We start from the raw sequence: 24246 nt of genomic DNA, 5'->3' as shown, positions 1-24246 counted from the left end.
GTTTTTAAGCCACTGGGTCCGGGAGGGGGACTGCGGTCGACTACATGGAAGTCCAGCGACATAGCCATTACGCTAACTGCTGGTCCCTTAGTACCTTTTTCTTTAAAGCTTGCTTGGTGAAACTGATTGATACTTTCAATGAACAAAATGCAACCAAAATCTGTTTGCGCAGGCATTTTTTTTTCCCTTCAAGAAACAGGTTCTACCTAAGTGTCATTTTGTAATCATATCAGTCTTTCACATTTTATTTATTCCAGGGTTTGCATAGACGATACAAATTATTTCTGTAGATACATTTTTTTCACAATGAGTTTGAGTTGCTTAGTGTACAGAGGTCCAGTTGATATGCAATTTGAAGCAGTAACCGCTAGATGGCACTTTTTCAGATGGTAGGAAGTGAATGTGTCTTTGTCATCTGTTCCACAAACAGCTAGGTCAAGGGAGGTAGAGGTTTGAATTTCATTCCTGATTTTATTTTTGTTTTTAAGTTCATTTGCTCCTTCGGGTAGAGAGAGGGACAGACCATCACTCTGGGCAAGTTATGCCACAATACCTCCCACCTTCATCCCGCTCCACCTTTTCCAGCTAGCTAGAGTCATTGGTAGCACCCAACTTGTACAAGTTAACCAGGGAACCAAACCCACAATTCTCCATGTGGACCCAGCATTGCTGCAGCAGTGCATTACCATTGCACCACCTACCTTGCCCATCCCTGAGCAGTAGGAGCTTGCCCTGTAGATGTAAAACTGAACACGAAGTATTTGCTGACCTCAATACACTAGAAATGTTCTTAATGAACAATGTGATACCAGCATACCAGTAATAACATTAAAATCATATACTTAAATTAATAAAATTAGGTGAATCACATAACCTTTATGAATTTTTTTACTAGCAGGATTTTTTTAAAAATTTATTTGTTGGTGAGTATGTGCACTCACCTTAGAGACAGATAAAGAGGAAAGGGGGGGAAGCACCCCCCACCACACACACATAATGGGGCATGGTCACACTTTAGTCTTTCCTCCTCCATCTCTCTGTCTTCCAAGGATTTGGAGCATGCATGTACACATGCCCAGCATGATTTTCAAACTGTCAGATCTGTAACTCGGAGCATAGTCAGCCATGTGTGAATCAAGCACCTTAAACACTATGCCACCTGCTGACCCCGACAGATCTTTTTAAAATAAAATAGACACCATACACACACACACACACACACATACACACACACAAAGGAATTCCTTGTGTGTCTGTGTGTGTATATCAGATGCCTCTTTTTTATTATGAATTCTGGTTTACATACGATCGACGTACATTTTCATAGAGTCCAATATAGGTTTTCAAGGAGTGAACAAGGGTGCGGTAATCAAATCATCTTCAACATTGAACATTCTATTATGTCATGCACACTTGATAATAGTCCCATTCTTTTTTTTTTCTTTTGAAGTATATATTGAATTGTCAACAACATTTTTTACACTGCTGTGGTCCACCATTCCTTATTTTCCCAATCCATTCATCAGCTGATTGGCACTTAGTTTGATTCCACGTCTTAGCTTCTGTGAATAATGCTGCAATAAACATGGATGTGCAAATATCTCTCTGATCGAGTGATTTCCTATTCTTTGGGTAAACGCCCAAGAGTGGGATTACTGGGTCGTCCAACAGTTCTATTTTTCTAGATTTTCAAGGAACCACTGTACTGTGACTGGGTTCATTTACGTTCCCACCAGCAGTACATGACGGTTCCCTTTTCTCTACAACCTTCTTTGTTTTATCGATCATAGCCATTCTAACTGGAGTTAGGTAATTCTTCATTACGCTAGCTGCTGGTTCCCTGGAGTTAGGTAATTCTTCATTGTGGTTTTGATTTACATTTCCCTATGATAAAGGATATTGAATATTTTTTCATATGCTTTTTGGCTATTAAGCACTGTTTCATTTTTACCCGGAGCTCACATTCCCTATTAGGAACTAAGGATCAGAATGGTATGTTTGTGTTCCTTTAACACCTTCCTGTGGTAAATGCCAGTCTCTTCATTATACAGGTAAGGAAACTGAAGCTTAGAAAAGATATCTCACCTGGTTCCCACAGGTAGTGTGTAATAGAGCTGGAATTGGCATGGAGTCTCTCTGCCTTCCAAGCCTACATTCGTCATGCCTACTTCTGTTACACCTTTTTGAGATAAATGGGCAAAAACAAGTTTACCTTCTAAGTGCTAATCAAACCCATGTTAGGGCATTTGGCAGAGTATTTTCTCATATCCATTTCCATGTTGATTTAAGGAAGTTTCTGTGGCTTACGCATTACTTGAAGGGTTCTGGGCTCAGGGTTGCTGTGTTCCTAGGACAGTAAGTGTGAGGTGTGAGCATTCTGCATCTTTGATATTAAGGAATAGTGCACAGCAGTTGCCAGGAAGTGATACTTTTGATTTTTTTATTTTGAGGAAGAATGGAGTAATTTAAATAACCACGCTAAGGCTTTGAGACTTGCTTCTTCCTACCATAGTGCTAGAGGCTCTTTTATGTAAGGTGCCTGTTAGAACAGAGAAGTGATCCTCGGCCCCCATGCAGTACCCTATAGGAAAGTAACTAGTTGTGGTATATATGGCTTTGTAGTGGGATAGATTCTTTGAATGGTTTTTCTGTTCAGCTATTCCCTGGCTGCTGGAAGGAAGATGAATAGCTGATCTTTCCTATCAAGCTGTCACCCACTGTGAGACATCAACGTGAAAATCATGGTGATACTCAATGATTAATTTTCTGCCTATCCAACTCTTCACATGGAAAAGTCCAATAACACGTCATTTGCAATGATGATTCTCATTGCAGATACAGGGTTATACCATCTTGAGGCAGGGGACATGGGGTGAGGAAAGTCAAGCCTTCTTCAAAACATTCTGCTATGTTGACCTGAGTAAGAATTATTAGCCAAGATTCAGACCAGCTCTCAGATCTGCTGCTTCCCTGTGTAACTGTGGGCAAGCTACTATTATCTGAACCTCTGTTTGTAAAATAAGGAATAAAAACTATATGCAACTGAAAGAATTAGCATGAAAATGAAGCACCCAACAGAGGATCTTACTGCTGGGTGCAAGGACCCAATAAATGGTAATAATTAGGTATAGACAAATTAAAAGCCTAGACTTACCACCTACTTTCTGTATCTCTGGGTAAATCACTCTCTGAGTCTCAGTTTACAATCTATAGTGCAAGGATTAGAACAAGATCTACTGTTATGGGCTAAACTGTATCCCCCAAAGAGATATACCAAAATCCTAACTCCAAGTATCTATGACTGTGCCCATTTGGAACTAGGCTTTTTGCAAATGTAGTTAAGTTAGATGTAATTAAATTAAGTCATACTGGAATAGGATAAGCCTTGATATTTGGACAAAGACAAAGAAAGAGAAGATAAAGAGAAAGACGAAGACAGATTGAGGTGATGCATCTATAAACCAGGAAATATCATCCAGTAGAGAGAGGCAGGGAACATGCACTTCCTCAGAGCTTTCAGAAGGAACTGGCCTGGCCAACACTTTCATTTAAGACTTCTGTTATCCAGAATTATGAGAGAATAAATTTCTATTCTTCCCTCTTATTCATGATAGAGTACATGCACACACATGTTAGAATGAGAGAGAGGAGCACCCTCCATAGGGTCTGGTCAGTCTGCAATCCCCTTCCTCCAGTCCTCTAGCCATCAGATCCTGACCACACTCACCCAAAGTGTTTCAAGCTGACTGGGTTAGGGACTCAAACTGCAGTCACCATGTGGGATCCAGCTTCTTCTTATTCCTCATTTTTTTTAAAGGTTTTTACCATAGGGTGTATGCACTCACCAAAGAGAAACAAAGTGGCAGAGAGGGAAGGTGAGAAATGACCCCTAAAGGAGCACGGCCACACCACAATCCCTTCTTCACTCCCTTCTCAGGATTATGGGCATGCACGCCTGGCATGAATTTCAAACCACCTGGTCCAGGACTCGAACTGTGATCACCCATATGGAAATCCAGTGTCTTTACCACCACATCACCTACTGGCCCAGGATCCATCTTCTTTTGAGTAGCAAGTTACCGCTGTGCCATGGAGCAGGCCCCCGAATTCCTATTTTTTTTTAAATTACAATTTTGTGGCATTTGTTACAGCAGTCTTAGGAAATGAATGCATCTACCATCTGGGATTGCTTGGAGAGTTACATGCTGACCGAGTAGTATACAGGAAAGCACCTGACAGTTTCTGCCTCATGAGAGGCCTAATCAAATAAATATGGGATCTCTAACTTTCAGGTGTCAAGATACAGAACATAGACTCTGAAAGATGATGATATAAAAACCCATAACATCTGTTCTTGTTCACTCTGTTGCTAATTACAGAAAATACCTGAAACTAGGTGACTTATTAAAATAGAACTTTTGTTCAGCTTATAGTTTGGAGGTCCAAGGTTCATGAGTCACATCTGGTGGACACTTGGTAAGTATTTTCCTGTTATTGGGGTCTCAAAGCTATTCATGGTTTCATGTTGTTAAACAAGAAGAGTGTGTGCCTCTTTCTCTCTTTAGAATCCTATCGGGAGTCAATCATTAGGGGCTTACCCTAATCACTCAGTCACTTCCCAAAACCCCATCTTTCAACATCATGGAAGTATTAAATTTCTTCCTAGAATCTTAACTGAAATCTCAACACATAAACTTTTAGAGAATGCTCAAACCATGGCACCATCTACAGATTAGTGAGTATATATCCAGAGAGATGCAAAACACATAGTAGTAGTAACTGGACACCCTCTTTATTCTCTCAGCCCTTCAGCATTGGAAAGAGCTGCTTAACCTCCAAGTATCAAGAGATAGCCATGAATTTGGAAGGTGGTGGCTTGAATCTTGGGGGTGGGTGGGTGGTGAGGGAATCTGGCTGTTATTTCATATGAAAAAATAAGTGGGCTCATCTTTAGTTTCATATGTAGCAAAAATTAATACCAAACACATCTCCAGGGAGGGAGGCCTTGGTTGATTAAGGCCCCTCCATTATCTTATAATCTTAGGGACAGCGAGGCAGTGAGGGCACCTGTTCCTCCCTAGACTGTTCTCACTGCTGAACTCACTTGGTGGCATTCTGCATGTAATTGGAAAGAGTTGCTAATGGTCCCTCCCTATCCAGCTTCAAGGGTGAGAGAAGCTTTTTTGAATAAAGGGTGTCATGGTTCATCTCACCTGTGAATGACACTAGACTGTCACATTGTAGACCTTTGCAGTAGGTGTTTAGAGGGCACAGAGATGGGGTCATTAGAGAATAGGACCTATTTTTCAAACCAGCCTGAGGCATCACTGAGAGACCCAAAGGCAGAGGGAAGAAGAGAGGAGACACTGTGAAGCGAGATCCAACACAGAGGCTGTGAAGGTGACAGCCCGAATGTCTGACAAGGGCCCAGCTGTGATGATACGTGCTGCTGAGATGCTGTGCTCCTCAGCTTGGGACCATGTGGAAGGGTCAACCGTAGGTCTGACCTAGAAAACAGACATAGTAGCACACACCTATAATCCCAGTAACTCAGGAAGCTGAGGCAGGAGGATCAAGACTGGCCATATCAAGACTCTGTCTCTAAAAACAATAAGAAAGAAAAGAAGAGAGGAGAAGGCCAGGAGTGGTATCATGTGCCTGTTGTCCCAGCTGAAAGGCTCAAGTAGAACTGGGAATCGTGGAGACCTTGTCTTAAAATTAATAATGATAACAATAAAAATAATATCTGACATGGCATAAAGTATCAGAGCTCCAGAATTGGGAACAGAAATAGGTGAGATAAGGGGGAAGAAAGTGACCCAGAGAGGACCCTACAGAATACTTACCTTTAAGAGGCTGGAGGAACCAAAAGAAAGACAATTTCACAGAGTCTAAGTCTATTTATTTACTTTTTTTTGCCATGAGGTGTGTACGCTCCCTGGAGAGACAGAGAAAGACAGTGAGAGGGAAAGTGAGCAATCGCCCTCTGGGAGAATGGCCACGCCACAATCCCTTCTCTATCCTCCTGGGATTTTGGCCATGCATGCACACACACCCAGTGTGACTTTCAAGATGCTGGATCCAGGACTTGAACTGCAATTGACCATGTGGGAGTCCAATGCCTTAACCACGATGCAACCTGCTGGCGCCAGACTCTAAGAATTTAAAGGGCAGATAAAAAAGAATCCAATGATACAAATAATTCTAAGAGGTGTTCTCAATAGAATAATGGGGTATAAGAAGATATGAGAGTTTAAGGAGAAGAAAGTGTGTGTGTACACATGCCACTTTTGAAAATGAGTGAGGTTGGGAGGGAAGCAGGAGGTGACGCAGCCTTCCGCTGACATCTGCAGAATCTACACAAGAGTAGAAGTACATAAGCCCACACACTCCATATCCAAATATTTAAATATTAAAATATATTTTATCCTCTTGCCTTGATAGATATTCCTTCCTAAGGAGCCCAGTGAGCATGCTTGAATTTCAAAACTTCAGACTCTCTGGTGCTCTGCTCTGAAATATGATGGCTCAGCCAACACAGCTGTCAGGTTGACACTTGCCCTCTCTGTCTGCCTGTTCTTGGGCTCCAGACCAGAAACAGCTGTTCTTTGGCTGCCTACTTAGTGGTCACCTTCAGGAGATGAGGCCAGGGGGAAGAAAAGTCCTGGCACCCCTGTAAATGACTTTGGAACACTAGGGGAGGGAATTGGGGGGTCCTGGGTTCCCAGAGCACTGCCTAAAAGGAGGGAGAGGGGTTTTGGGTGGCCATAGTACTTTGACCTTTGTCTCCTTGCCTATGGGAGGGATGTGGCAAGAGGAAGTCCCCAGCAGGGCCTCTCTTTTCCAGGAGCCAAGGATAGTCCTGATCCCAAGTGGGAAGAACGAGACAGCGAAGGCAGGAGCACAGCAGGAAAGTCCAGAGGGGGCCACTTGGGAAGAGAGAAGGTGGGAGGCACTTGCAAAGGCTGAAAATGTGCAGAGAAAAATAGATAATTTGTTTAGATTATATGTTTAATTTCTTTGATTCTTAGTCCTCTTGGGTAGGAGGACTGCCCATTCATATGTGAGAATACAACGAGCTAGTTTTCTCATTTTATGCAGAAGTTTTTGCAATTCTGTTTGCAGTCTGCTTGTCACAGCATCCCTTTTAAAAGCACTATTTCAGTTTCTAGTGAAGTGAAAAAAGGGAACTTCAGTTTCCCTTTTCAAACCAGTTGAGGAAATGTGTATTTAAAGATAGAGATCTTGAAATGTTTGCTTTAGGGAAGCGTGTGTATAAAGGGTACCGACAAGTTGGACTGTCCAGGTCTGTGTTTCACCCCCTTTGGGTCATATCAAGAAGTTTGTGATGAAGAAGTTTCTCTGTTTAAGATGTCTGGCTGACATTACATCAGCACAGAAGTGGAGACCTGGGGACAGAGCCTGAAAACCCAACCTCCTCCTTACATACCTACAGCGTTTCCAGCAAGAAGAGGAACTGGGGTACAGGGAAGCTGCACAGATGCACAGCTCACCAATTCTGGCATCCAGAGTCATAGGTTGTCAAACCAACCTTCTACCCACAGCGTGTTCCTGCCACTATCCCGAGCAGATGCAGAAAAGCCTCTGAGTGCTCGTTTCAGAAGTATCCCCTTCTGTCCTCCCCTACCATATCTCACTGTTCTGATCCTCAGCCCCCTCCACTGAGATGCATTTCAACATTAAAAATAAATTAGTGGGTCTAGCCTCGTGGTGCAGGTGGTAAGGTACTGATCTGCAGTACTGGAAGCCAAGTGGCCGATCATGGATTCAGGTCCTAAGTCAACATGTAACATGCCAGATGACTGAGATCCTGACAAACTGGAGGCTGGGGGAGGGGATCACAGCATGATGAGACCCTGTCAAAGATGCCTGCCTCTCTTTTCTCTCTCTCTCTCATGAAAGAAATATAATTTTTAAATATTGATTTTTAACAAATGAATGAAATGTTTCAATAGGCCATGTATTGGCCGACTACTGTTGCCAGGCACGGGGTACCCACCTGTGGGCTTAACTACAGACTCCAGTTACCCAGATCTGATCTTCCCCACTCTCTGGTCATTACGGACTCCAGGAGTGTGAAATAAGAACATGTGGACATCCCTCCGAAAGCTCTAAGGAACAGTTTTCCTATTAGTATTGAATAGAAAATGGAGTATTAGTAGCAGTTGGACACTCTTTATTACATTTAATTAATGAATACTAGCTTCCATTAACTCTGGGCCTGAAAACCAAGAAGGGTGGCTGTCGCTTACAGCTGGTAGTGTGTCCTGCAGTATCTGGCTGTCATCTGCATGTGCATGCAGCTATACTACGTATCTCAGCCTTCCTTACATCTCAGTGGCCAGTGTGGCTGAAGGGTGGCCAATAAAATGCAAGTGGGAAGAATGTGCATTACTTCCGTCTGGCCTAATACTTCCTGATGAATCTCACACATTCTCTTTTCTTTCCACCTGCCTACAAGTTAAGGACTTTGTGATAAGAGAACCACATGATGGAAAAAGTCCTGCTCCTTGAGTGATTATTTGAAAGAAAATGGCACCTGTCTTGGACTTTGCACAGCATGAATGAACCTTTATTTTATGGAATTACTGAGGATTTTGTGGTGCTTTTGACAGCAGTGATGATTAGCCTGCTCTGATTAATACATGAAGTCCTGATGCTGTTGTCCAGCAGAGGAGTAGGCAGGTGGTTAGATTTGTCACTGTCTTAATCCGTTCATGCTTCTATAATAGAATACCTTAGAGTGGATGGTTTATAAACAACAAATCTATTTTTCACAGTTCTGGAGACTAAGAAGCCCAAGATCAAGACACTGGAAGATTTGGTATCTCCCGAGAACCCAGTTCCTGGTTCACAGATGGCATTTTCTCACTATGTCCTCACATGGTAGATGGGTGGGAAGATCTCTCTTGGCTTCATTTCAGTAGTCAGTTTGTTGTCTTTTATAGAAGCCCTAATCCTATTCATGAGGGTGCCACCTCTGACTTAATCATCTCTCAAAGACTCCACCATCATCCTGGGGGTTAGAATTTCAACACACGAATTTTGAGGAGACATAAGCATTCAGTCTATAGTAGTCTCACAGATAGCAAAGCTATCCTACTATTCTAAGTTATGAACGATTATTCCTTATATATAAAAATAAATGAATATGAAGAGGGGGAGAGTGCTTTGAGGTCACATTCACCTCTATGATCTTTTTTCACAGCAACTGTTTTGAAAGAACAGTCTTTAATTTTCTTCATTTCAACACATTTTCTCCTCTGTTTTACTCTCCTGAACTGTGTTTCTGTCCCAACTATCCCACCCAAAGTGTCTAGGTTGTTACCAAATTCAATACTCATTTCATCATCTTCCTACTTCAGGAACATCTCTCACAGTTGCTTCTTATTCTTCTAAATTAATTAATTAAGCCATCATCAAAATTTATAATAAATAGGGCCAGCAGGTGGCATGGAGGTTGAGACAGCTGGATACCACATGGCTGACTGCATGGTTCAAGTGCCGGATCTGGCAGCTTGAAAAACTCACCAGTTATGTGTAGGTGCATATTAAATCCTGAAAGGAGAATGAAGGGATTGTGGCATGGCCATCCCCTGCGGTGGGGGGGGGATGATTTCTCACTTTCAATATCTCCCTGGCAAGCATACATACCCTATAGCAAAACTAAAAAAGAAAAGAAAAAAAAAGCAACAAACAAAAAAACTACATAACTACAATAAAGGTTGACTAGAGTGAAATTTACTATGTTTTATTGGTCTCTGTATAGTGTACATCTCTGCATAGTGGGCTTATAGTTATTCTGAAAATTTTCTGTAACTTCTTTTTCTACAAGTTTTGCTATACAGAGTAGGTATCAGTTTTGAAACTAGAGTAGCATTACAACTATATAAAGATCAGCAGTGCTTCCATTTTTGCTGTCCATACCCACAGTGGAGGAATCAGGTTAACTCTTGGAGACCACCTTCAATCCCATCTTTTTAAGGTTTAGTGAGGAAGGTACTGCCTGGTGCCCAAAGTTCCTGGTTCTCTTGGTTATTTAACTAAAGACTATGTGAAAAATAGTGACCAGGACTATTCATCAAGTGGGCCAAGTGGACTGGATGCATCTACTCTACCTCCTTGCTTTTGTAATGGCTTGAAACTTAAATTGAGTTTAGGGATTTCTCTCCTTCCTCTTGCAGGTCACTACTTCCTAATCCTCTGTGCAGGTCCTCCTTTTTCTGTCTCCAAAAGATAAAGATTCCAGAGCTCAGTTTTACCTATACTTTTCTTCTTTCTTTGAGTAGCCGTATGCCATAAATACCTTTAAGTTGTTTATAGACTCGAAGCTTCAACATTGACCTTTCTCCTCAGCTCCAGAATCATATAACCAATACCCTGCTGATAGCCCTGCTTGTATTTCTCCCCAGTCTTTTCTCCTGAGCAAAAGCACTACCAAAGACCCTTTACTTAAGCCAGAGACCTAGAAGTTATCCTTGCTTTCCCTTTTCCTCACTTTCCAGAGTCAGACCATTAATACATTTTTGTCAGCTCAACTTTCAAAGCCTGTCTTGGTTGACGAGTCACCACAGCCACCTTTGTCATAGCAGGCCAAGCCCCCACCACTCTCCTGAACTTCTGTTAGGAAGTGGAATTCCTGTTTTTGTAACTCATTTTTGAGCTAAAAAAAATAAAATAAAATAAAAGTGGGAAGAATGTGCATTACTTCCGTCTGGCCTAATACTTCCTGATGAATCTCACACATTCTCTTTTCTTTCCACCTGCCTACAAGTTAAGGACTTTGTGATAAGAGAACCACATGATGGAAAAAGTCCTGCTCCTTGAGTGATTATTTGAAAGAAAATGGCACCTGTCTTGGACTTTGCACAGCATGAATGAACCTTTATTTTATGGAATTACTGAGGATTTTGTGGTGCTTTTGACAGCAGTGATGATTAGCCTGCTCTGATTAATACATGAAGTCCTGATGCTGTTGTCCAGCAGAGGAGTAGGCAGGTGGTTAGATTTGTCACTGTCTTAATCCGTTCATGCTTCTATAATAGAATACCTTAGAGTGGATGGTTTATAAACAACAAATCTATTTTTCACAGTTCTGGAGACTAAGAAGCCCAAGATCAAGACACTGGAAGATTTGGTATCTCCCGAGAACCCAGTTCCTGGTTCACAGATGGCATTTTCTCACTATGTCCTCACATGGTAGATGGGTGGGAAGATCTCTCTTGGCTTCATTTCAGTAGTCAGTTTGTTGTCTTTTATAGAAGCCCTAATCCTATTCATGAGGGTGCCACCTCTGACTTAATCATCTCTCAAAGACTCCACCATCATCCTGGGGGTTAGAATTTCAACACACGAATTTTGAGGAGACATAAGCATTCAGTCTATAGTAGTCTCACAGATAGCAAAGCTATCCTACTATTCTAAGTTATGAACGATTATTCCTTATATATAAAAATAAATGAATATGAAGAGGGGGAGAGTGCTTTGAGGTCACATTCACCTCTATGATCTTTTTTCACAGCAACTGTTTTGAAAGAACAGTCTTTAATTTTCTTCATTTCAACACATTTTCTCCTCTGTTTTACTCTCCTGAACTGTGTTTCTGTCCCAACTATCCCACCCAAAGTGTCTAGGTTGTTACCAAATTCAATACTCATTTCATCATCTTCCTACTTCAGGAACATCTCTCACAGTTGCTTCTTATTCTTCTAAATTAATTAATTAAGCCATCATCAAAATTTATAATAAATAGGGCCAGCAGGTGGCATGGAGGTTGAGACAGCTGGATACCACATGGCTAACTGCATGGTTCAAGTGCCGGATCTGGCAGCTTGAAAAACTCACCAGTTATGTGTAGGTGCATATTAAATCCTGAAAGGAGAATGAAGGGATTGTGGCATGGCCATCCCCTGCGGTGGGGGGGGGATGATTTCTCACTTTCAATATCTCCCTGGCAAGCATACATACCCTATAGCAAAACTAAAAAAGAAAAGAAAAAAAAAGCAACAAACAAAAAAACTACATAACTACAATAAAGGTTGACTAGAGTGAAATTTACTATGTTTTATTGGTCTCTGTATAGTGTACATCTCTGCATAGTGGGCTTATAGTTATTCTGAAAATTTTCTGTAACTTCTTTTTCTACAAGTTTTGCTATACAGAGTAGGTATCAGTTTTCAAACTAGAGTAGCATTACAACTATATAAAGATCAGCAGTGCTTCCATTTTTGCTGTCCATACCCACAGTGGAGGAATCAGGTTAACTCTTGGAGACCACCTTCAATCCCATCTTTTTAAGGTTTAGTGAGGAAGGTACTGCCTGGTGCCCAAAGTTCCTGGTTCTCTTGGTTATTTAACTAAAGACTATGTGAAAAATAGTGACCAGGACTATTCATCAAGTGGGCCAAGTGGACTGGATGCATCTACTCTACCTCCTTGCTTTTGTAATGGCTTGAAACTTAAATTGAGTTTAGGGATTTCTCTCCTTCCTCTTGCAGGTCACTACTTCCTAATCCTCTGTGCAGGTCCTCCTTTTTCTGTCTCCAAAAGATAAAGATTCCAGAGCTCAGTTTTACCTATACTTTTCTTCTTTCTTTGAGTAGCCGTATGCCATAAATACCTTTAAGTTGTTTATAGACTCGAAGCTTCAACATTGACCTTTCTCCTCAGCTCCAGAATCATATAACCAATACCCTGCTGATAGCCCTGCTTGTATTTCTCCCCAGTCTTTTCTCCTGAGCAAAAGCACTACCAAAGACCCTTTACTTAAGCCAGAGACCTAGAAGTTATCCTTGCTTTCCCTTTTCCTCACTTTCCAGAGTCAGACCATTAATACATTTTTGTCAGCTCAACTTTCAAAGCCTGTCTTGGTTGACGAGTCACCACAGCCACCTTTGTCATAGCAGGCCAAGCCCCCACCACTCTCCTGAACTTCTGTTAGGAAGTGGAATTCCTGTTTTTGTAACTCATTTTTGAGCTAAAAAAAATAAAATAAAATAAACAGTCAATTTTATATGGTTCGGTTTACTAAACAGCCTCCTAACTGGCTCCTGTGTCTACACTTACCCACTACAGTCTATGCTCCCCATGGCAGCCAGAATCATTTTACTTTTTAAGGTTATTTATTTATTGACAAGTGAGAGAGATAAAGGGAGGGGGAGAAACAGAGATACAGCACTGCTGACAGTGTCCTGACACTCCAATCCACATCCAACTTCAGCCAGCCGAGATCATGGGCACATGTGTACCAGATGTACTTAGGGAGGTCATGGATGCAAACTGGCCACCTTCCCATGTAGAAGGTTCCCATGTGCCTTGCAGAACTTAGTACTTATCATTGTGCCATGATCTGGGCCCAGAGTCATCTTTATAAAATGTAAATCAAATCCTCTCTATTCACGGCAAAGACTTTGTATTTCATTTAAAGTTAAACCCCAATTCTTTGCCTAAGTTGGATTGCTATTGGATTTGACTAATATCAACGTTCCACTCTTTCTTTCTTTCCTCTATCAGGTACCTCTTTGAAAAATTTCTCTTGCCTTAAAATATATAAGAAACAATGGGAACAACAGTTAGCATAATGGCTATGTTGCTGGACTCCCACATAGTCGACCACTGTTCTCGTCCTGGACCCAGTGGCTTAAAACTCACACCGGGTGCATGTGCTTGCATGCCCAAGATCCCGAGAGGAGAATGGAGGAGAAGGGATTGAGGTGTGGTCATCCCCCCTGGGGGGTGATTTCTCGCTTTCTGTCTCTCTTTCTCTCTCTGTCTGTTTCATATATATATATGAAACAAGAAATGGAGAATTATTTGTTGATAACATGTATGGTGATATCCTTGATCAAGCCAATATACAATGTATTCTGGGTGAGAAATAGCACTTTGTATGCTGTGATGATTACAGTGAATGAATGTAAAATAAATTTAAAAGAAAAAATTTCTCTAGTCTTTCCACAGTTTCTTCTCACTGCACCCCCAAATCATCCCATTTTCTCCTTGAATACTGTGAGTTTTAGTGATCCAGGGTTTAGAGTTAGAAAGTATTTAAATCCTTTCACCTTCACTTCTGTGATTTGTGATGAGTTGCTCAAATGTGAGATTCATGTTCCCTTTTGTAAGATGGTAATAACCCATTTCCAAAGACTGTTGAGCAGATTATATGATCTAAATGATTTAAAGTGCTTAGTACCCTGTAAGCACTTCATATACAAAATTCAGTGTCTATTCTCTGTCCTTCAACTCCCACTACAGATCTCCCTGTCCATCACCCTTTTTGCTTTCTGAATCATAACTTATCTATAATCTCTTGATTCAGCACTTGTCTAATTCACAAAACTGAATCAGCATCCTTCCCTCCTGTTCATCTGATTCTATGAGTCTTCTATGAGCTTCTAATAATCTTCTACACATCTGTTTGGGACATGGAGGCATTATTTAGGTGCATGGACATGACGCTAATTCCAACGACTAGCTGTAAGGAAACTGATGTTTAAAGTGTGGAACAGACACTTTCAAGTCATGTAACATGGCTGGGTCATTTAACCTCTACAAATATCGCTACTTCATCTGGAAAATGAGGCATAATACCTAGGTTGCAGGGCTAATAAAGTAAGTGAAAGTGCTACAACATAAACCAGAGCAGAGCAGAGGTGAAACTTAAAAGTTGCTCTCTTCTGATGCTAATGCTCATGAAAACCTAAAGCTGGTGGTTTTCATCCCTAGACCACATGTAAATTGCCACAGAATTTCCTCAAGTCACTTCTCAGCCCCTCTTCTATCATTGTTCAGAACCCAGACTGGCCATGTTTTGTCTGAGCTTTGTTAGACCTCATCTTTGGATAAGAGAATTGGTGTGGGAGTGCTTCAGCCCTATTAGGGTTGCCAGATTTGGAAAACAAACATATAGGGCATCCAGTTAAACTTGAAATTTAGATGAACAAATAAGTTTTTATGATAAGTATATCCTATGCAATATTTGTGTATTTATGACAACCTTGAACCTCAGAAACCTGAATGCTGGGTGAGTACCTTCTTCTGTTATGACCATTTACTGTGGCCTAAGTACCCTCCTTAAAGGATACTAAGCACTTTAAATAATTTATATCATATAATCTGTTCAACAGTCTTTGGAGATGGGTTATTACCATCTTACAAAAGGGAACATGAATCTTACAAGATTTGAGCAACTCATCTTACATCACAGAAGTGAAGGTGAAAGGATTTAAATTAGTGAACTGTGGCCTGTGACTTAATAACCATATTGTGACCAGTCTTTTGGGGCATATGCCACCTTCGTGGCCAGTCATTGTTCCCAGGGAGCTGCTTACAGTGGCCGGGGTCAAGTTAGGCTATTGATAATATTTGGTACTGCATGGAGTTCTCCTGGTACAAGAAGATTGACTTCAATTTTTAGGTCTCTGATGCCTGTCTCCTCAGTCTTTGCTTCTTGAATGATCATCATGTAAACAGCAACTCAATGTTGACTCCTAACTTTAAGTCAATTTAAAAATTGATCATTGTTGGGCCAGCAGATGGTGTAGTGGTTACATAACTGAACTCACACATGGCTGACAGTGGTTCAAGTCTCACACACAGTGGCTTGAAACTTACACCGGACACATGTGTGTGCATGCCCAAGATCCCAAGAAGAGAATGGAGGAGAAGGGACTGTGGTGTGGCCATCCCCTGAGAGGAGTGATTTCTCATCTTCCCTCTCACTGTCTCTCTCTCTCTCTTTCTCTCCAGTGAGCACATGCACCTTAAGGCAAAAACCTCTAAAAATAAATAAATAAATACAAAGTGATCATTGCACATCAGCCTGTTCCTGGTTTTGGCACATAGGGCCCAGAACCTGCCTCCAAAAAGGTTGACTATTTCCAGAACATTCAGAATCATCTCCTGAGTCCACCTCCTTAGTCTCTCATTTGATTGGGCCAAGATGGCACATACACTGACTTACCAGGTTGCCAAGTTTTGTTGTTGACATCTCCTCCTTTATCCTTTCTGTCCTTGTGAGTTTGTCTTTAAAATATCCCTTAACTGATGTTTCTGAGTAGTCTTTTTACTGTTGCTTTAGAAAAACAATAAATGTCTGTTTAGGTTGTCATCTTTATAGGAAGCTCAAACTTGTGGGAGTGTATATGTGAGAGAGTTGGGAAGTGTTCAATTTATACTTTTCTTTTTGAGATATTTTTGCTATAGGGCACATGTATTTGCAAGAGAGAGAGACAATGAGAAGGAAAGTGAGAAATTACTCCTCAGGAGGGATGGTTACATCATAATCTTTTCTCCTCCATTCTCCTCCTGGGATTTTGGGCACATGCTCCCGGCATGAGTTTCAAGCCAGGATGTTGGGACTTGAACCACTGTAAGCCATGTCAGAGTCCAGTACCTTAACCACTCCGCCACCAGCTGATCCCTCAGCATATACTCTTAACCATTCCACTATATTCCACCTCTAGGTCTCAAAACACTTTTAATGGGAATGTCAAGTTTGTGTGTAAAACATTAACTCTGGTGATGGTGTAGAAAGTGAAGATAGAGTTGTGGTCACGAAGCCATTCTAAGGCTAGGACCCGCAGACCCCTTCCAAAAGGAACAGACAGAGCCTCACCTAGGAGCATCACTTAGTACTGTAGATGATGTGTCAGCAGATTAGAAATTGCTTACTAGAAAGTCACCTTTAAAACTTCTTATGAAGCTGCCACACAAGATATGAACATATGGAGACTTAATAAGTCCAGTAAAGCAAGGTTGCTCCGTCAACTTTGAAATAGATTGCTGTTTCAGCATGGAGCACCAGGAAAAGTAGTTAGTTTGCATCTTTTGAATTAAAAAATTCTCACCTTTAGACATTATATTCACATTCAGATGGCCTTGAGCACATGATGGAAGCCTGCAGGGACCAAGAACCACAGAGAGGACCATGGCTTCTTGTTTACCTTCTCCCCACAGCACAAGCTTTTTGCTTTCATTCTGCCTTTTCCTTGTTCTTTCAACCTTTTGGTTAAATTATAGTAAATGGAGCCAGTCCCTTGGTCTGGTGGTTAGGGCAGCCAGATCCCACATGGCTTGAGCAGGCAGTTTGGGTTCCAGACCCAGCAGCTTGAGAAATACACAGGGTGTGTGTGTGTGTGTGTGTGTGTGTGTGTGTGTGTGGACATGTCCAAAATACTGAAAGGAGGGAGAAATAATAAAGAGGGGATTGCAGTCTGACTCTTCCCCATGTAGGTGCTCTCTTCTCTCCCTTCCTCTCCTCTGTCTCTCTTTCTGGCAAATGCATGCTACCTCTAGCAAAAAAAAAAAAAAAAAAGTAGTAAATCAAATATGCACATAATGAAATTGTAGTATAATAAAAGAAGGGAAGTAAGATAATACAGTGAGGATAAAATGGCTTTGTATCTGTGTAAATTATGACTATGTAAAAAAAAAATTTCCTCATTATCTTTTTCCCCTTCCATCTCTATTCCAAACTTACCCAAATATTTTTCTCTCATATTTTTGTTTTATAATATTAGTAGGAGATGACATGATTTTTCCCCTTGCCTAGCACCTAAATTTCCTTTCTTATTTTGGGAAATTTTCATCTGGTGATACTCAGTGGGACCCACGGCAGCCTCATGTAATAAATGCTAAACTTGCTGCTTCCTGCTGTCTCAGCCTCCTTTACAGGCAGCAGGTTGTGGAGCATCCACTCTAGGGGCAATACCTGTGTGATGTACCTGGGAACTGGTAGCACATGTTTCTCATATCTGATTCTTTCCAAGCTTGGTTCTTTATCTTTTCTTGCCATTCTGGAAGCTCCTGATATCCTTTCTACAAATCTCTGGTCAAAGCAACTGAAGCAGTTTTTGTTTCTTTTAACTGTGAATACTGATAGATAAAAAGGAATTGTCTTTGAGGCTGGTCCCAGTTCACAGCCAGCGGAATAACAAGTGTGCTGAGTGACATAGGGGTCTGTGTGCACATGTTTATGCCAATGGGCTGCATTATGTGGGCTTTCTTTGCTCTTTAAGTTGGATTTGGGACTTAAGCATCTTTGGCTCCTGGGGAAACGAATCAGGTTACACTTGCTGCTCAAGTGCACAGCAGCACCCAGCAGCGGAAGTGGGTTAGGAGTACTAAGAAGGAAGTGGAAAGAAAGATGCCTGACACCTTGGCAGAGGCATGGCTTTCACCCACTACCTCTTGCTATGACCCATGCAGTGTTGATCTATGGGCTCTATGGGGGGGGGGGAGGCACCCAAATGACACTCATATCTGATCTAATTATGTCTTTAAGGCAGTGAATAAAGTTGATGGAATTTTGAACACTGAAGACCTTCTGTCCAGATTTCACCCTCCTGCTCCCCAGTCTAGCCAGGAACCAGGATAATCCAATCAGCAGCCATCTATATTCTGAGAGGTCCCATTCAGGGATTTCAATCACTAAAGTCCTTCTGCCCAGGCTACACCCTCACTCACCAGACTAGCCAGAAGCCATATTTAATTCCAAAAAATAGGAAAAAAAATCATATAATCCACCAGATAACCAGAAACCACCACAGAGACACAAGAAATATGAGAAACTAAGAAAATATCTCCCCTCTGATGGAAAAGAATAACTCCTCTTCCTCCACAAAGAATAGATGGTAACTTAAGGAAATGTCAGATAAAGAATTTAAGATATTTGCATTGACAAAGCTAACAGAGATGCAAGAGAATAGAGACAATGAACTCTAGAAGATGCAGGAGACAAGAGACACTGTGTTCCAGGTGGTAAGGAAGTTCTTGCACAATTGAAAGAGGAGATAAACATCATAAAAAGGAATCAAACAGAATTGTTAGAGATGAAGTTTGTAATACAGGAAATAAGAACTTCCGTTGAAAATATCAAAAGCAGATTAGATCATGCAAAAGATCGAATATCAGATGTAGAAGACAGAACTTCTGGCCTAGATAAATTCACCAAAAAGAATGAGAAAATAATTTTAAAAAATGAGAATAACATATGAGTAATACTAGATACCATTAAACACCCAAACATCTGAATCATTGGTATCCCTGAAGGTGAAGAAACTAATAAAGACATTGATAATCTATTCCATGAAATTCTGGAAGAAAAATTTTCAAACCCAGAGAGGCACTCAGATATTCAGACCCAATAAATACAAAGGACCCCCACGTAGAATCAACCCAAGAAGATCTTCCCCAAGGCACATTATAGCCAGGCTGACCAAAACCACAGACAGAGACAAGATATTAAAATTGTCAAGTTACTTTCAAAAGCTTTACCATAAGGCTAACGTCAGACCTCTCACTGGAAACAAGGTAAGCAAGAAAAGAATGGGTAAACATATTCAAAATGTTAAGTGAAAAACAATTTCAAGCAAGAATACTATACCCAGCAAGATTATCTTTCATATGGAGAAGAAAAGACAAAAAATATTCTCAGGTAAACAAACCCTGAAAGAATTTACCAACATCAGACCAGCTCTCCAAGAAGTGTTAAAGGGAGTGCTATACCAGGAAAACTAAAGTTAGACACACAGAATTAAGAGTACAAGAAATAGCCAAGGGAATGGCCAGCCTAATGGTAAGGATAAGTCCAGAGTTGAATGGTAATTTCTAGCATTTAAATGGAAAGATCAGACCACAGTAACACTACAAATTCAGTAGAAGAGAGATTAATTATGTGAGTGTGAACTAGTGAAATAGAATTTTTTTACTTTAGACTAAAACATTACTGATTTTTTCAATGTTTTGATTTCCATATTTAAGGATTTGTGTCTTCTTTTGAACTGTTGATACGTTCATCTACCTACTATTTGAACTGAATCCTAACCTTTTTCCTGGCTTTGAGTTTTAAGCAAATTTCTGTTAACATTTTTTGACTTTGATCTATTAAAACTAAAACTATTTTTAAATTAAAAATGCATTAAAATATCTATTAATACCTGTTTAATGACTTCAGTAAGCTATATAACCCCAGTGAGGTGCTATGCTACTTTATAGTATGTTCACTTTACTCACTGAAGTCTACACCTAAAGTCAGACATGCATTCGTAAATATGTATATATCAGCTGTGTTTGCTATTTAAAGTCTTTAAATTAATTAAGATCTTTAGTGAATCAATAAAATGTGGAAAAAAAGGTATGGAAAACAACTGTATATACCAGACAGTGTTGGAGAAGGGGGGCAGTTGGCAGAGGGTAAGAGGTAAGGAATTGAGGGAGAGGAAAAAAGCAAAATACGTAAGAAATAAGGAATAGAAAATTATTTGTTGATGATAACACGTATGGTAATATCCTTAATTGAGCCAATATACAATGTATACTGGATGGAAAATCTCATTTTGCTTACTGTATTGATGTACAGTGAATTACTGGAAACAAATTAATTAATTTTAAAAAATTAAAAAAGAAAATAAATGGAAAAAAGAAAAAAATATTTAGACCAAAAATAGATTAATCAAATAAATTATAATAGAATCATAGCATATAATTTTACATAAGCAGTAAGGTAATTATGTCAATTTATGTGAATTGGAATGGAAAGATATCAAAAAATATTAAGGAAAGCAGGTTATTAAACAGAATTTTTCATGTAGTTCTTTTAAGAAATAGATGTAAAAAAACATAACACAAACCTTAGTTAACATGGCTGCATGTTAACATGATGCATGTACGGAAGGAGGTAAGAGTATTCTGAGACATTGTCCAAGGTCCTCTCAGCGATGGTGTTTCTGTTGTGGTTTTGGTAGTTACAGGTGTGCAGAGACCCTGGTAAATAACCTTGCCTCTCTCCTCTCAGTCTACAAGGCCTGCAATAATAAAGGGGATTTTAGTAGGGGCTTGCAGTGCTCTCATCCATCTCTAAACCAGGGATGAAGCCTGAAGTGGATCATCTGGAAAATTAAGCTGTTGTGCCAGGAGTTCACCACCAGGAAACCCCTGAATCTGGAGCTTTTAGGCATAGCCCAGAAAGAGTGGGTTTGGGTGACAGTGTGGCCCACCTGTGAGTTCTGGCACCGACTGCTAGTTACAAGGACTCAGTATCATATAGAAGAATTTGTTGAGTATTACAATGGCCAGGTTGTGGTTTCAGCATCTACTCGTATGAATGGGCTGTTAAAAAGTACATTTCTAGCACCAAAAACTTGGTGGCTTGTGAGAGTATAGGAGGAGAGTTTGTAGAGTGCTGCTTAGAGACTGGAATCCACTTCATGGTCTACCAATCAATCCCTTGGGAGGCACCTTCAGACTCGATGAAACAGCTAGCCATTACAGAAAGGGACGTGGTGCTACAGGAACCTGGGAGAATCTATCCATAAAATAGGAGCATTAATTATCCATCTCTGCCTCTGCTGTCCCTTCTGGGTTCAGCTTCAAAGCTATGAAGCACCCCCAGCCAGGATATCCTCTTTCAGAACCAAGTGCTAGTCAGGTAAGCAAAGTCTCTCTCTATTCCTTGTTCTTCTCTGTCTCTTCTAACTTTTTTTGTCTCTTTATTAAAAAAAAATTAAGAAACCCCAGCTTTCTGTCCCATTTGTGCCTTTCTCTTGCTAATTTGTCTCTTCTTCCCTCACCTAGGACAGAAAGCATCCAGGCATCTCCATCTCTGCCTCTGCTTTCCCTTCACGCAGTGTACCGCACAACTTTCCCATATGAACTCAATTTTATTTTCTGTGATGTGATTTCTACTTTTTCTCCTCTTTTTGTTCTAGTTCTTCCCTTATTTTTTCTTTGCCTTTTCTTACTATTTCTGTTTCCTACTTTCTTTTTCTAATACTTTACTTTTCTGTTTTACTGCTCAGCCCTTACCCACTGCCTAGAGAAGACTAGGTGCATAGTAGCTAAACAGCTGAACATTGTGAGTTTTAGAGAACTCTTTGCACCTCACTGTAGTGGTTGAAAAAAAGAGTAAAACTCCCCTTCATAAATCCAATTTCAAAACTCATTCTGTGATTCCCACACTGGAGGACATAGTAGGAGGGAGAAAATAGCGCTAAATGATTTCACAGTAAGGGAAACACATGAGGTCATAGTTATAGAATCCTTCTCTAACAAATTAGCCAAAACTGAATATACATTGCCAAATGACTAAAAATCAGGGAAGAGTCTCAAGGATGAGAGAATCAAGTAACACATCTCCTGCAAGAGAACACTGTAACTCATCTCCAAGTAGGGAAAAATTAGAGGATATTACCAAAATGCCAGGAAAAGAATTTAGAATATTTGTGGTAACAAAACTCTATGGCATGCAAGAGAAAAGAGACGATGAGTTCTAAGAAATGAGGAAGTCCTTCCCCGTTATGAAAGAAAAATTGGACACCCAAAATAGACAGATGAGATTACATCAAACTAAGAAGTTTCTGCAATGGGACCAGCAGTTGGCATAATGGCTATGTTGCTGGACTCCCATGTAGTCGACCTTGGTTCAAATCCTGGACCCGGTGGCTTAAACTCATGCGTGTGTGGGTGTGCCCAAGATCCTGAGAGGAGAATGGAGGAAAAGGGATTGTAGTATAACCATCCCCCATTGGGGGTGATTTCTCGCTTTCTATCTCTCTGTCTCTGACTTTCTGGCAAGCGCATGCACCCTATACCAAAAAGCTCTCAAAAAAAAAAAAAAAAAAGAATTTAAAAAATCTAGAAAACACCAACCCAGTGTGAATCGACAACTCTCAGAATGGATGTGAATTTTTGTTAATTATGTCTCAGATAAGGGACTGATAACCAGAATACACAGGGAACTCGAGAGTCTTAACTGGAAGAAAATTATTAACCCAATTAAAAGATGGGAAAATGAGCTGAATAAACATTTTTCATATGCTTTTTGGCTAAAAAAGCGTATGAAAAAATGCTCAATATCCCTCATCATAAGGTAGATGCACAACAAAACCACAATGAGATGCCACCTAACCCCAGTCAGAATGGCGAAGATTAAAAAAAACAAAAAATGGTAAGTGCTGGTGGGGATGTGGTGAAAGGGAAACTTTCATACATTGTTGTTGGGAATGTAAATTGGTCCAGCTGCTGTGGAGAACAATATGGAGGTTCCACAAGGACTTTCAAAGAGAACTACTATGTGACCCAGCAATTCCACTTTTGGATATCTACCCAAAGGACACAAAAATGTTCAGTCAGAAAAGCGCTTGCACAACTATATTTATTGTGACATTTTCATGATTGCTAAGACATAGAACCAGTCCAAATGTCCACAAACAGATGAATGGATTGAAAAAGTGTGGCACATATACTCCATGGATACCATTCAGCTATAAAAAACAAGACCCTGGCATTTGATAGAAAGTGGATGAACATGGAAGATCTATTGTTGAGTGAAGCAAGTGAAGGCTATAAAAGAGAGACATTTTATGACTCCACTTAACATAAACCGACTGTCTACACTCCGCGGTAGAGACTGAAAGACTGGAGGACATAAAAGCATTAAAAATTATTATGGACACTGGGGACAAAGTAGAAGGAGAGTGGGAGAGAGGGGAAGGGTGCAGGAAGGGACATTTGGGAAAATATGGAGAGGTAAGACATTTGTCTTACAGAGATATGGTTTGTTGCCTGTTGGTGATGTCATGTATAGTATTATCAACTCATCTGTAGTCTAGCTGTGTGGAATATATCATGTTGGGTAAAATCTCTTTACAAATTAAATGATGTATAATGACTGAATATATAAAAATAATAAATAATACTAAAAAACATTACATTTGTTTACATGAGTGTATTTTATAAAATATGAATTATATCTCAATAAAGTTATTATTTAAAAAATATAGAGAGAGGTAGATATAAAGATGTCTTTATGAACTCCTCAGTAAGCTTAGAGGTTCATCAGGGACTCTACTGGAGTTCAAGGCTCAGGCTCACATATTTAGGGACCTGGGATGTGGTCCACAGTCCTGCAGTCCTGTGTGACACTTCCAGAATAGCTGTAGCAGCATTTCTGTGTCCAGCTGTGCTCATCCTCAGATCCCAGGACCCCAGGCCTACAGGGAATAGATTCATTCTGGCTCTGAACCTAAGACCCAGGTGCTAGGAGAATTCCTGGATTCAGCATCTGGTAAAGTTTCATTTGACCGTTGACCTCAGCAGCTGGAGCCCAATATTCTGTATGCAGAAAATAAATCACTGTACTCTAGCTTTGCTATGATGATCAAGGCAGAACAACATCACCATCTGAGGCCAGTGTTGTCTGCTATCAATCAGAATAATTCAGAATAC

The sequence above is a fragment of the Tupaia chinensis genome, unplaced genomic scaffold (assembly GCF_000334495.1).
Source record: "Tupaia chinensis unplaced genomic scaffold, TupChi_1.0 Scaffold000299_1, whole genome shotgun sequence".
Lineage (NCBI taxonomy): Eukaryota > Metazoa > Chordata > Mammalia > Scandentia > Tupaiidae > Tupaia > Tupaia belangeri.
The sequence above is the reverse complement of the archived record's forward strand: the minus strand, read 5'-3'. Positions refer to the sequence as shown.